The sequence below is a fragment of the Schistocerca cancellata genome, chromosome 6 (genome assembly GCF_023864275.1).
Source record: "Schistocerca cancellata isolate TAMUIC-IGC-003103 chromosome 6, iqSchCanc2.1, whole genome shotgun sequence".
Taxonomy (NCBI): domain Eukaryota; kingdom Metazoa; phylum Arthropoda; class Insecta; order Orthoptera; family Acrididae; genus Schistocerca; species Schistocerca cancellata.
This window is the reverse complement of record NC_064631.1, coordinates 529,608,922-529,617,044: the sequence shown is the minus strand read 5'-3', so window position 1 is coordinate 529,617,044 and position 8,123 is coordinate 529,608,922. Positions and strand designations below refer to the sequence as shown.

Sequence of the window (8,123 nt, the reverse complement as noted above, 5' to 3'; positions counted from 1 at the left end):
GTTGACATTTTCACATACACGTGGCACAATAAATTTAATGCTATGCAGTATTGCACTTTTAGTATTGCACTTTTACTTTACACTAAAATAATATTATTTTTAACGATAATAATACGGCGGCAAGACATGCGCGTCCGACACAAGTTACAAGAGACAAGAGAAGAATGAGTAACTGTTCATCGAGAATATCTCGTACATCAAAAACAACATGTAAAAGTGTTCTTCTTCTGTCCGTTTATCGCGCCGCGGTTTTCAAAGTCAATAACTCACTGCATCTCTGACGGCGCTCCGATAATAAACAAGTTACGTCACAGGTCGTTCACCTTTTTCATTCTCGCAACATTATTTGCTAGTTGTAGCTGTTGCCGAGCGACTACTCGATTAGTGAATGATTTAAATTGATAAGGCAATCACATAATGTTACACACTTTATTGAGAAGTGAAGGCTAGGTTAAAGGAAGACTGAAATATTTCACTATACGACCAGTACTCAGTTCCGCCACCTTCGGTTTCCGAGATTCGTGAAGTACCATTAGACCACCAGACTCGACAGGAATTTTGATGTTGTAGTGCAGGGTCGTTTAGGGTCCTCCAATTACCAATTTCTTCGCCGTCAGTGGTAAAATCAATCCGCGCAGCGGGTTCGTGCTTTTCGAATGTCCGAGGGTGTGTGGATCGTAGCACGAATGTGATTTCGGAACACCGCGCTGTGAAGAAGAACTGCGCATTGTTACACGAGGCTCGATCCTTTCCTGCACTCAACAGAGGAATTCATATTGACGAGTATTGTTCGACTCGCCTGTGTGTGGTCTCCTGTGCGAAGTGAAAGAACACTTGTTGTCTCGCTTCTCACTTCCTCGTCGCCTAATGACCGAGGCGGAAGGTAAGGTGCTCTTCACAACGAAAGGACAAATACAGCTGGGATCGGGAAGGAGCGTGCAGGCATTTACGACGTCGCTGATGGAGACGGGCGCTGTGTCGTCGTGTCGAGTCCACTCTGTAGGCGCCTTTTGTGCCCGCCGCCACGAGTGCCACGCGGTGTCCACGCGCGCGCCTCCGGGACAAAGTGTATTTACAGAGGCTGTCGCGCGTCCCTCTTCTTTACTGCCGTGCGGCGCCCCTGCGGCGGGGCGTAAAAGTCGCCTGCGGGCCGAGTAGAGGTCGCCGGACACGCGTCCTCCTGCAGCTTTTAAAAGGTCGCCCAGGACTGAGTGGTGGAAGCGGGACCAGGCGTCGTGTCCTGTTCTGCACAGCTAGCCCCACGCGAACTCGTCACTATCACTGCAACAGTTGGTGGCGGTGGCAAATCAACGAGACGTAGAAATATTTCATTATCAAAATTTGGAAAATAAGGGGAAGAGCGATGGAGGAATACAGTTCGCGATCACCACATAATGCGCCAGTGTCTTCGACTGAACAAATGTCTCACATGGCTCTGAGCACTATGGGTCTAAACAGCTGAGGTCATCAGTCTCCTAGAGCTTAGAACTACTTAAAACTAACTAACCTAAGGACACCACACACATCCATGCCCGAGGCAGGATTCGAACCTGCGACAGTAGCAGTCGCGCGGTTCCGGACTGAAGCGCCTAGACCGCTCGGCCACCGCGGCCGGCTCGGCTGAACATTTAGCACATTGAGTGATCAAAAGTATCCGGACACCACCAAAAACATTTTCATATTAGGTGCATTGTTCTGCCGCATACTGCCAGGTACTCCACATCAGCGAACTAAGTAGTCATTAGACATCGTAAGAGAGCCGAATGGGGCGCTACGTGATTGGGTGTCACTTTGTGTCGTACGTCTGTAAGCGAGATTTCCACACTCCTAAACATTCCTAGGTCCACTGTTTCCGATGTGATTGTGAAGTGGAAACATGAAGGTACCCATACAGCAGGCTGACCTCTTCTGTTGACTGACAGAGACCGCCGACAGTTGAACAGGGTCGTAATGTGTAATAGGCAGACATCTATCCAGACCATCACACAGGAATTCCAAACTGCATCAGCATCCACTGCAAGTACGACGACACTTAGGCGGGATTCGATTCATTACTTCTTTCCTGCTAACTCTGTTCACAACACTTTTTGCAGATAATATCCACATATACCACTGAAGATACCAGCAAAATTATATTATTGTACGACGTATAGTTAGCAGCTGTAATGTTCTGCGTGTGGGAATTCGAATCATTAGAGAATGGCGGGTCGGGTGGTTACTGGTGATCATAATGATGATGTTTGGTTTGTGGGGCGCTCATCTGCACGGACATACAAAAGTCCCAATTGTTACACAGTTCAATTTTTTTCACAGTCCATTATAGCCATTGCCACAAATGATGATAAAATGATAAGGACAACACAAACGCCCAGTCCCCGCGCAGAGAAAATCCCCAACCCAGCCGGGAATCGAACCAGGGACGCCGTAATCCAGAGGCAGCAACGCTGACCACTTTTTTTTCCATCTCATTTTGTCCGTTATTATTGGTTCTATTTGTTCGGGGCGGCTTCCCCATGATGCATGAGGCAGCCGCACTGTGCACACAGCCATGCCGTACCGACGCAGAAGATATTCAAGGAGGAGCAGGATGACTGTTTATAAAACAGTAGACAGTTTCAAGATGACTCCAAACAATTTTTCACAACAAGAACTTCTCACAGGACCGATTTTTTTTTGTTGGAGCCAAAATTAATTTCACCTGCACTACTAACGAGGTTGTTAGTGGTAATGGTTGGTTAACTATTGCTGTTGTGAGAGGTGGGGACACTGCTTTGCAAGGACTTGAATCCTATTATGATAGAGACATAATTGCTTATCGCACTATAGCAATTGGTGTTCTTCCTAACAGAGATTATGGGACATGTGTCGTAAGACTGGATGTCATGAACTGATATACTGTATATATTATGACTTTTGAACACTATTAAGGTAACTACATTGTTTGTTCGCTATCAAAATCTTTCATTTGCTAACTATGCCTATCAGTAGTTAGTGCCTTCAGTAGTTAGAATCTTTTATGTAGCTGGCAGTGTTGGCGCTCGCTGTATTGTAGTAGTTCGAGTAACGAAGATTTTTGTGAGGTAAGTGATTTGTGAAAGGTATAGTTTAATGTTAGTCAGGGCCATTCTTTTGTAGCGATTATTGAAAGTCAGATTGCGTTGCGCTAAAAATATCGTGTGTCAGTTTAGTGTTGATCAGAATAGGTAAAGAGTGAAATGCGAAATGTCTGAGTACTTTCAGTTCCGCTCAGCTGTTTGAAAATCAAATAATGTAAGAGGTTTATCAGCACAGTAATTAATTAATTTTTCAAAGGGGACGTTACACTCTTTCCAGCTCAGAGCGCGAGGTGATCAGGTAGAAATGCCTAAAACAACAGTGTCTCCCGCCAAGTATGTGGATCTGGTGAGAGATTTCGTCTGAAGCTATGCAGCCCACGTAACATACATATCATGCGTTTCTCTCTTCAAGAAAATTTTCAGCCGCATTCTGCAGGGGCAATGAAGACGCTCCTGCAGCCTTTACGATGGGAAGTGTTTGATCACCCACAATACTGACCCTTAATTGGCTCCCTCCGTTTTTCATCTCTACTCACACGAACCGCTGGCTACGAAGACAACATTATGGCACAAACAACGAAAGGCAGACCAGAGTAGAGAATTGGCGGAAAGCAGAGGCGGCTACTTTCTGTTACTAGGGTACTGGAAAGTTTGTACAACGGCACGACAAACGTCTAAGTCGGAGCGGCGACTATTTAGAGAGGTAGCTGAAAGGTGTGGCTGACTGCTGCGAATAAAAAATTTTTGATTTTCACTGTGGTTTCCATTTCGCAACCGATCGGACCTTATTTTCTGAATAGTCCTCGTTGCTTTATAAAAAAAGCCCTGCTGACCTTGTGCAGACTCATGTTGACTGTCTGCAACTGTAATGTACACTGATGCTTCTGTTTCAACCCTACGTCACCGTACCAGTAGCGGTGCCTAAGAGCAAGTCATGACACTAACACTGCTAACAACGAAAATACTGCAGCGTACAGTCTGAACGTTATTCCTATTAAATTTGACACCCATTAGGGTAAATAGTTATCCGTCTACAATGGCTCAGGTAGCGGAAGCTTATTTATGATCAAGCTGTACCTCCATTGGGCAACGGCCTTGCCGCAGTGGATACACCGGTTCCCGTGAGATCACCGAAGTTAAGCGCTGTCGGACGTGGTTGGCACTTGGATGGGTGACCATCCAGGCCGCCATGCGTTGTTGTCATTTTTCGGGGTGCAGTCAGCCTCGTGATGCCAATTGAGGAGCTACTCGACCGAATAGTAGCGGCTTCGGTCAAGAATACCATCATAACGGCCGGAAGAGCGGTGTGCTGACCCCACGTCCTTAATATCCGCATCCTCCTGTGAGGATGACACGGCGGTCGGATGGTCCCGGTAGGCCAATCGTGGCCTGAAGACGACGGAGTGCTGTACCTCCATTAAAGGGCTTGAACGGTAACTTAAAGAGAAATGGTCAACTGAGTGCGCAAGATACCGAAGGCGGGCCATGTAATTTCATCGCCAGCTACGCAGAAAATCCAATGTTTATACAACGGTTAACAAAGAAATTAATGCCGACAGAAGTTAACGCTGTCATAAGAAACTGAAAGGTAAAGGGCTATCACTGTTGTTCAGTACAGAGTAATTGATAGCGCTTGAAAGAGCTCGACAGCTATATCGTCAGACAAATGATAAACATACTTTAACCATAGTCGGCTACAGCGTTTAGGGAACCGGACCGGATACGGGAGGAAGACATTTTTTGCGGAAAAATGCTAACGCCGTGATGTCTAATGGGCGAAATAAAATTTTGTTACGAGTCAGATAATGAAACAACAATGCCCATTAGTTAATATCACCGAAAGCGGTCAACATTGTTCTACATTTACGCCGCCTATTATCTCTCTTCCAGACCAGTGTTTACGTGCGTGGGGAGCACGGAACGCATCAGTGGGCGATCTTTCCGTCCCAGTGGCGTCCACAATCGCACGCGCGTGAACAAGCGAACGCAGTAATAAGCGAAATCCGTAGGCACAGGGGGAGTTGATTCAGAGTCGGGTAGGTGACGCAGCGCACGGCTGGGGTAGTGGTTGGCGGTGGTTGTGACGGCGGAAGCAGTGGTTCCCCGCACTGTCGCCCGCCTCTGTTCCAGCGCTCCAGCCGCGCTGGCTCTCGCAGACTCCAGGGGGCCGCTGGAGCACCTCCCGGCAGGCGATCCGACACCCCACTCGACCGCGGCGCGCGAGCCAACGCTCAAGTAGCGGCGGCTATTTCATCTGGCGGCAGCGCGCATTGCCGGAAACCGCAGAGAGAATGCAGGCAGCGGCTGTGGGCGGACTGGTCCACTAGACGTCGACTGTAATTACACACCCAGGCTACTCGCCTCGGTACGATATGAAACCCATGTGGAGTACAAGCTTGCAGCAAAATATGTCGACGTCTGCGTACAACAGCGAACGCTGGGCACTGGCCAAGAAACGAGCGATCGATGGAGTTCCGTGAAGGCGAATTGCTATGCAGTAACGTTGTGATGCGTTCGTCACAAAATAGGACTGAGCAGCGCCTGACCGTTGTTGAACTCTATCAATAAATAGATTTCTGACTTCCATTGCACTGTTGGCGATATAAACTTCTGGGAAAAGTTACAACCGTGGAACACCTCAACGCCTACGAGTAAGAGCCCAAGATGAGCTAAAGTGTTACAAAAATCCATAGGAAGTTCGCAACGTAAGTTACACACGTCGTCTCACGCTAAGAGCATTGCCTGACTACAGCGGCACGTTGCCAGAGGAGAGGGTACATGCTACGCGTTTCCTGAAGACGCAGTTCTACCGCGGTACAGATAACATGTGCATCATACCACGGAAGTGAAACGGCTCAACCACCGGAAACGTAATCCAAAGTTGAAGTACGCGTTACAATACGATTCTTATAGGCAAAACGCGTAAACTGCACACAGATTCATTGGGTAATTCTAGAGAAATATGGACCAAACGCAGTGTCGCGTGCAGACATGGTAAAATGATGCCAAGGATTGACCAAGGTAGCACACACGTGGATGAAACGGATCGGGAACTCCAGATATTGCACCACGCGATTTCCATCTTTTCCGCAAGTTGAAAGAACATCTAGGAGTAAAGATATTTCTCAACGATGAGGACGTTCACACAGCTGTTCTCGAATGGTTCCGTCGAAGAGGAGCCGATTTCTGTCGTCGAGGAACTGAGCGACTGGTACAACATTCCGACTTTTTCACGGAGACTTGCTTGCTTGAAAAATATGTCACGCACCTGTGTCACTTTGAAATGTGGTGCAGCGTTCAAAAAGAGTTACTTGATGGAATAATGAGTAATTTTCTTTCTGAAGTCTCCATGTATAAAACCAGTCTTAGGGAAAGCAAACGTCAGGCTAAAACCTACTTGAAGACTCTTAACGTAAGAAGTCTCTTAATATAATTCAGCCTCGAAAGAATTCGTTTAAAGAACACTAGTTCGAGTGATTCTTTGATATGGCTCATCCGTGTGGTACCCTAAACAGACTGGATTGACAGAAGAAATAGAGAAGATCCAACGAAAAGATCGTTTACCAAGCGCGAGAGCGTTAGAGGTTGTCTGAAAATTCTAGCGGCTGACTCCACAAGAGGTAGCGTTCATAACAGAGAGATTTAATGTTGAAAAAATATAGGAAGAGCTTGGAAACTCCTGAGTATTTTTTCCTCCGCATATCACCACGAGGAAAAAGAGAAATTAGAAACAATAGCGAGGTTACCGATTGACATTTTTCTCACGCGCCACAGGAAGTAGAAGGGGTGAAAAGGTAGTGGTACCATAAGGTTTCCTTCGCGGCTAACTGTAATCTGATCTGCGGGGTAGAATTGTTGATCAATACGTAGTTGGAGCTATGAAACCTGCGATTAGCTATCCGGCAAGGATGAAAATGGTTCAAATGGCTCTGAGCACATGGGACTTAACATCTGAGATCATCAGTCCCCTAGAACTTGGAACTACTCAAACCTAACTAACCTAAGGACATCACACACATCCATGCCCGAGGCAGGATTCCAACCTGCGACCGCAGCGGTCGCGCTGTTCCAGAGTGAAGCGCCTAGAACAGCTCGGCCTCACCTTCCGGCGGCAAGGATGAAGCACATATGCACATGTCTCATTGCAGCTGTTTCCGAGCAAAGTGCCGTCAGATTGTTGACTAGTGCCAAGATTGCGTCGAGCACTGTTGATACGTTGGAGGACGATAGAGAAAAAGGTTCAAATTCCCTTGACTAATATTTACGATGTAAGCAGAGTCGTGAATCATCCAAATTTGTGTTTCACGAAATAACGCCTTCATAGCTACAGTTTATTTTTTATTTATCCTGTCATAGCCAGTTTCGACGGAGAACGCAACCTGACCAAAACTATCCGGCACCTATTAGTGATCTTTAATATGAAGAGTGTCCGGCCTTCGTCTTTATGACGACTTGAAATCTGCTGGGAACACTTTCAGTGAGGTATCTGAGTGTCTGTGGAGGAATGGGAGCCCATTCTGCAATGCTCGACACTGATTCTTCCTTCGAGTTTCCACTTTACAATCTGTTCACCAGCAGACGACATAGACAGCTTCAGAAGTGTTGAAATGCAGCTGATTGCATTGTTACTCAGGTGACACTCAATGATTCGTCCGTGTTCCTCTCCTGACCTCCTTTTAATACAGGCGGATACACCTCTCTTGACATCCAACGACCAATTCCGCATTACATAGGTGTATCCGAATCCTTTTTTTTCCTATAATTTGTCATTAAAGATGGCTGAATAGTCAAGCAGTGCACCGCCTTAGTGTCCCCCTCCTGTTGCGTAACTATGGACGCTTCTTTGGAAAGAGTTGCACCCAGTTAGACGTTAAAGGAGAGCCAATGCACAGCTGCACAGTTACCCGCGCGTCTCGCGTCACCGGAGCCGCCGCACTCGAATCGCACCTTTAGGGAGAGGGCGGTGTGGCGGCTGAGGGAGCGCGGCCGCCCGATGCCGAGACGTGTGAAGTTTATTTTAAGGCCGGCGCTGCGCTGAACAAACAGTGTGGATTATGCAGAGCGGCG

At 47.1% G+C, this 8,123-nt stretch overlaps 1 pseudogene; it reads left to right on the top strand.

The window, feature by feature from the left end:
* Positions 1 to 4,141: 4,141 nt before the first annotated feature.
* On the top strand, positions 4,142 to 4,259 carry LOC126089590 (5S ribosomal RNA; annotated as a pseudogene).
* Positions 4,260 to 8,123: the final 3,864 nt, after the last annotated feature.